The sequence below is a fragment of the Sus scrofa genome, chromosome 15, assembly GCF_000003025.6.
Source record: "Sus scrofa isolate TJ Tabasco breed Duroc chromosome 15, Sscrofa11.1, whole genome shotgun sequence".
In the NCBI taxonomy this organism is placed as follows: Eukaryota; Metazoa; Chordata; class Mammalia; order Artiodactyla; family Suidae; genus Sus; species Sus scrofa.
In genome coordinates, this window is record NC_010457.5 from 139,319,219 (window position 1) to 139,325,218 (window position 6,000).

Here is a 6,000-nt window from a genome sequence, read left to right on the forward strand (position 1 = left end):
CTGAGGCTCCACGGGGTCCTATGCTCCCCTGAGCTGACAGACCCACACAGACATGCCATCCTGCCGTGACACCCGAGATTTGGGGCGAGCAGGCGAGGAACCTTGGAAGAAGGGAGTGGGCACAGCCGCGCCTGAACGAGGAGCAGCGCACCTTGGCAAACAGGCTGCCACAGGGTGGGATCCACAGGCGTCTCACACCTGCTCCAGTTCACCTGGCGCTCGGTGGGGTGGGAACAGGTGATCTCAGGGCCACATGCTGCTCCTGCAGAATCAGATTCTCACAGGCTTTGAGCTTCGACCTTAAACATCTTCTGCCCAGTTCAGAACCGGCCCAGCTCAAGGGCTGGGGGTGAGGCCCCACAGGGGGTTGCAGTTAAAAGGGAGGGTGCAAAGGACATGAGGGGCCAGAGCGAGAGGCCTCCTGCGCTGGGCCCCTCCCCCACCTCCCGCTCACATCCTTTCCCTGGGCAGAAGGTGCTCTTGGAAAACGGCCGGGGGTTGGATGGGTGACCGGGTTTCAGTCACCAGCTGGGGCTGCTTGGGTCGGAGGGGTTTCTTTTCTTTCCTTTTCTTTTCTTTTCTCCCTTTAAGGCCACACATGCAGCATATGGAGGTTCCCAGGCTAGGGGTCAATCAGAGCTACAGCCGCTGGCCTCCACCACAGCCACAGCAACACAGGCTCTGAGCCACGTCTATGACCTACACCCCAGCTCACAGCAACGCTGGGTCCTTAACCCACTGAGCGAGGCCAGGGATCGAACCTGCATCCTCATGGACACTAGTCAGATTCGTTTCCGCTGAGCCACAATGGGAACTCCTTGGAGGCATTTCTAATAGCAAAGACACAAAGCTTTATTCCAAACCAGCCGAGCTGATTGAGTATCTCCCAGAATCAGCAGATGAGCTGAATATCCCAGCCTCATCTACTGATTCTCTAAGAGGGTTGATCCCAGACCCGAGGATGATGGCCTGGAATAGTCTGGGGCAGGGAGGGCATGGCCTCAAAGGAGCCCAGGACCCCGGCCGGCCCAGCTCCCTGCCTCCACCCAAACCGCAGAGCCTGCATTCAAAGGAGCGTCTCACCTGCACCTCCTCACCCCGGGGCGACTCCTACACCCCATGTGGAGACCACGACATGGAGAGCAGGAAGGCCATCGGGGGGTCACTGGACAGGCCCCTGCTAGAGGACAAGAGGGCAGGGGTCCCCAAGACCACAGACTGCTACTGGGACGAAGCCCAACAAGCTCCTCCCTCAGACTCTGCTCCCTGAGCGTCCTCGGCAGCGCTCGCCAGGCGTGCACATCTCCCCGGTGTGCACACGTCTCCCCGGGTGTGCACACGTCTCCCCGGGTGTGCACACGTCTCCCCGGGTGTGCACAGGTCTCCCCAGGTGTGCATGTCTCCCCAGGTGTGTATGTCTCCCCAAGTGCTCACGTGTCTCCCCGGGTGCTCACACAGGTGCACACCGTGCCATCCCAAGGGCCAGCAGGGGTCAGCAGCCACTCCAGCTTCCTGCTTCAGCTCTTGGCAGCTCAGGGCCCATGGACCCAAGGGGCACAGGCAGAGCTGACCAGCGGGACATAGGTGCCTCTCCCCAGGGCTGCCAAGGACCCTGCTTTGAATGGAGGCCAATCAGCGGGAAGCAGCCTCCGGAGGGACCACCTGCACTGACCCTCAAGGCCAGCCCTGGAGGACGCGGGCCGCATTGACCCTGCTGGGCTGGGCTGGGTGACAGGAGCTGTCCTCTCGGGCACCCTGTCCAAGGGGGCCTGAAAGAGCCTGAGTGCCCCCCTCACAGCCCCTGCCAGCCTGCCCACCCCAGGAGGTGTCGGTCCGGGGATGTGACAGCAAAGGCAAGCTTGAAGGGTCCCCTGCTTCCAAGATGACCCAGCTTCCTGTCTAGGGAGGAGTGTGGCTGGGCCACGGCAGCACAGGAGAGCTGTCTGGGCCAGGAGGGGGGGTGCAGGGGTGACAGATGGAGGCCTGCGAGGGTCTACACACCTCAAGGAAGGAATCAGCCACAAAATCTGGGACTGTGTGCTCGGCAGTAGGCCTGACCCCGAGCAGCCACCTCTGGTCCCTGAGACCCACAGTGCAAGAGTTGGGTGGTAGGAGTTCCCGTCGTGGCGCAGGGTTAACGAATCCGACTAGGAACCATGAGGTTGCGGGTTCGATCCCTGCCCTTGCTCAGTGGGTTAAGGATCCGCATTGCGTGAGCTGTGGTGTAGGTTGCAGACGCGGCTCGGATCCTGCGTTGCTGTGGCTCTGGCATAGGCCGGTGGCTACAGCTCCGATTGGACCCCTAGCCTGGGAACCTCCATATGCCACAGAAGCGGCCCCAGAAAAGGCAAAAAGACCAAAAAAAAAAAAAAAAAAAAAAAAGAGTTGGGTGGTGGCCTATGCTCTGCACCCAGCACCTGGGTGGGCGAGGAGCAAGCAGACAGCGCTCAGAGGCAGCACCCCCTGTGCCCAGGCCAGCCGTGCAGCAGGGCACCGCGGCCTGTGCATCCGGCCGGCGCTGAGATTCTGACATCCGGTGCAGACTCGGCAGGTGGCTCCCGGGGCTGCTGGCCAGGCAGCTCACGGCCTTGCTCCCCCTGACACTTCACGGAGCTGCAGCCAAGCAGATGCTGCTGGACCAGAGCCTCCAGTCAGAGCACAGCAGGCAGCGGGAGGCAGGACAGGCTGCATCCAGGACCTACTCAGATGGGGGAGGGCGGCTGCGGTAGGAGGAGGGGGGCTTCGATGGGGAGCTCTCCTTCGTCACGGGAAGCTGAAGCCCCTTGGTGTGAGAGCTCAGACCTCCTGGACCCCACAAGTCACAGCACAGATGGCAAAGCCCAAGCTCCCCACCCAGGGGAGGTGGGGCACAGGGAGGGGCTCCCTGAGACCTGGGGGGGCGGAGCTGGGATGGTCTCAGCAGCCCCCACCTGCCCTTCACAGTCCACCTGGACAAAGACGCAAGAGATGAAAAGGACTCCTTCTGAGGCGGCGTGTGGCCCGAGACACACGCCCTGGGCCGAAGGGGGTGAGCTGAGAGCAGCCCTTGACTGGCATCCGCTGTGCAGAGCAACCGAGCACTGCAGTCCCAGCGCTGGAACCCGCGTCCTGCGGCAGCTTCACTGGCCTTCAGTGGGCGGTGGGCTCCAAGGGCTGCCTGACTCCGCCCAGGCCCCACGTGGAGGACGCGCGGGAGGCCAGGCTTCTCCACCTGTCCTGAGGATGCGAATCGGGACAGGGCGCAGGCCGCTCCAGCAGAGGAGCTGGCCCAGAACCACGTCCCGAGCTGTGTCTCCAGACTGGGAACTGGAGGTTCAAGAGGCAGCTGCAGACCCAGGAGGGGCCGCCTGCACCCCCAGACCCCCGCCCTCCCTACCCAGCCCCCTCTCCCGCTCTGTGGAGGGAGGCATCAGGCTGGGTGGTCTGGCTGTAGCTTGGGGGCAGGGGCGGGGGCTGCGGAAGCTGTGCTCCCGGTGGCCTGGGCAGTGGCACCACCCCCAGTACCAGATGGCACTGTCCCGGCACCTCAGGGAGGAGCTGCCACCTGTCAAGGGGCTTGTCACAGGGCAGAGCTGCAGGGGGCAGGGGGTGCCACGCAGGGCTGAGGTGCCGCAATCCTTCCTGTGTCGCCCTGAGCATTTATAAATACTCAGACTTTTCAAAAGAGCCCTTTAGGGGAAATTTTTTGCATCATGAAAGTCAGATATATTTATTTCTAAACAGATAGCTACAACACAAAGTTTTTTTAATTCATATTTTGATTGATTGATTGATTGATTTTGCTTTTTCAGGCCACATCTGCAGCATAGAGAGGTTCCCAGGCTAGGGGTCCAATCAGAGCTGCAGCCTCCGCCTGCACCACAGCCACAGCAACGCAGGATCTGAGCCATGACTGTACTACGCCACAGCTCACGGCAACACCGGATCCTTAATCCACTGAGTGAGGCCAGGGATCGAACCCACAACCTCGTGGATGCAAGTCGGGTTCATTAACCACTGAACTACAACAGGAACTCCAACACAGAAAGCTTTTAAAAAGAAAGTAACCATCAACCATTTTTCTACCTCCTAATGATGATATTTTTTCCAGTGGGTTTCATTTCCTCACTGTAATGTATACGCATTTTTCTATTTTTAGAAAACTGAAATTGGAGTTCCCATCGTGGCGCAGTGGTTAACGAATCCGACTAGGGACCATGAAGTTGTGGGTTCGATCCCTGGCATACGGAGTTCGACCCCTGAAAGGAGTTACGCTGAGCCGTTCAACAAGGACACCGTCTGTGCCCGGGAACAGGAAATGCCCACCGTTTCTGGGCCTCCAGCCTTCGTGTGGTCCCTGGTGCTCGGGGTTTCCATGTCCGGGACCGATGGACTGGGAGGGTGGTGTGAAACGAAATCTGTAGTGTCCTCAGAATCGATCTTGGACTTTTAGCCAAAAATCAGTGTCTGGCACCAGCCGTAGGATAGTTCCGTCTGGGTGATGGGGTCCCCACAGCCTGCCTCAGTTATGCTCTGGGGACAGGGCACAAGGAGCGGAGGCTTTGAAAGGTACATCAAGGTACATGGGGCAAAAAAAAAAAAAAAGGAGTTCCCGTTGTGGCTCAGTGGTTAATGAACCCAACTAGCATCCATGAGGACTGGAGTTCGATCCTGGCCTCGCTCAGGGGGTTAAGGATCCAGCGTTGCCATGAGCTGAGGTGTAGGTTGCAAATGCGGCTCGAATCTCACTTTGCTGGGGTTGTGGTGTAGGCCAGCAGCTACAGCTCTGATTCAACCCCTATCCTGGGAACTTCCACATGTCATGGGTGCAGCCCTAAAAAGACAAAAAGACAAAAAATAAAAATATAAGTAAATAAATAAATAAGGTACACGGGGCATAGATGTGGAGGGAGTAGGTGGGCGGGGGTGGGTAACAGGAGGACCAGGAACAAGCCTGGCTCCTGACACGGGAACCTGGGAGTTTGTTGCTCCATCCGAGGGAGCCAACAGCAGAAAAGCCGGTCTTTGAGGGAGTTCTCGCTGCAATGGGCTACGCTGTTCAGTATGGGACACGTTTTAGATGCCTGTGGGACCCCGAGTGGAGACACAGAGCAGGCAGAATGGTCTGGGTCCCAGGAGGGGATTAGAGACAGGAAGAGATACACACTTGGGGCTTTTAGCCTGAGATGTAATAGAAGCCATGAGATTAAGCAAGAGCCACCTCCGCCACCCTCAGGAAGTTTTCAAGGTGAAAAGAGAAGCAATGGAGAGAGGCAGTGGTTACAGAACCCCAAGTAGCACAGCATGATGGGGTGTCTACAAGAGGAGGAGTCCACACTGAGCCTGAGCAGGGGGAGCCGTGTCAGAAGGAAGACCTGTTGTTACTGTCAACATCTTCAACTGCCAGAAAGCCAAGGAGGAAAACTGCCCATTGAGTTTATTCATTTTTATATGAAATCATAAAATAGCGACGGAAAGGGGGAAAAAGGGCAGCTTTTTATTTTTATACAGCAGACCCTAGAGTCACACTCTGATTCCATGTGCATTAACATTTTGCCGCACAAGCCCCAGATCCCTCAGTAAAATAAATGCCAAACCCGTTTACCTCGTTACACATACCACTGCAAAAATCATCACTGTGTCGCTTCCTTGTATCCACATGTGAAGGTCCAGGCCTGGAAGCAGAAGGGCTGGATTTGTTTCCCACATCCTCACCACCACTTTTGGGGTGCTGGAGGTGAGCTTGGGTGAAGGGTGTCTGAACGTTGGATGAGAAAATCTTCACCCACTGGCTCAGAGATGCCATATGTGTTCTTGTCTCCACCTGGACTCTCGGCGGAAAAATTCTTTCCTGAAAAACTAGATTCCAGGCCTGTACTTCGAACATCTTGAGGGATACAGGTTTATACCACCGGAATTCTAAGCTAATAATTAACGTTTATTTAGCTCCAGGCCAGTCCTGGGCGTCTGGCATAAACAAAAGCAGAACCATGCATGGGTGTGCTCCCAAACCAGGTTCCA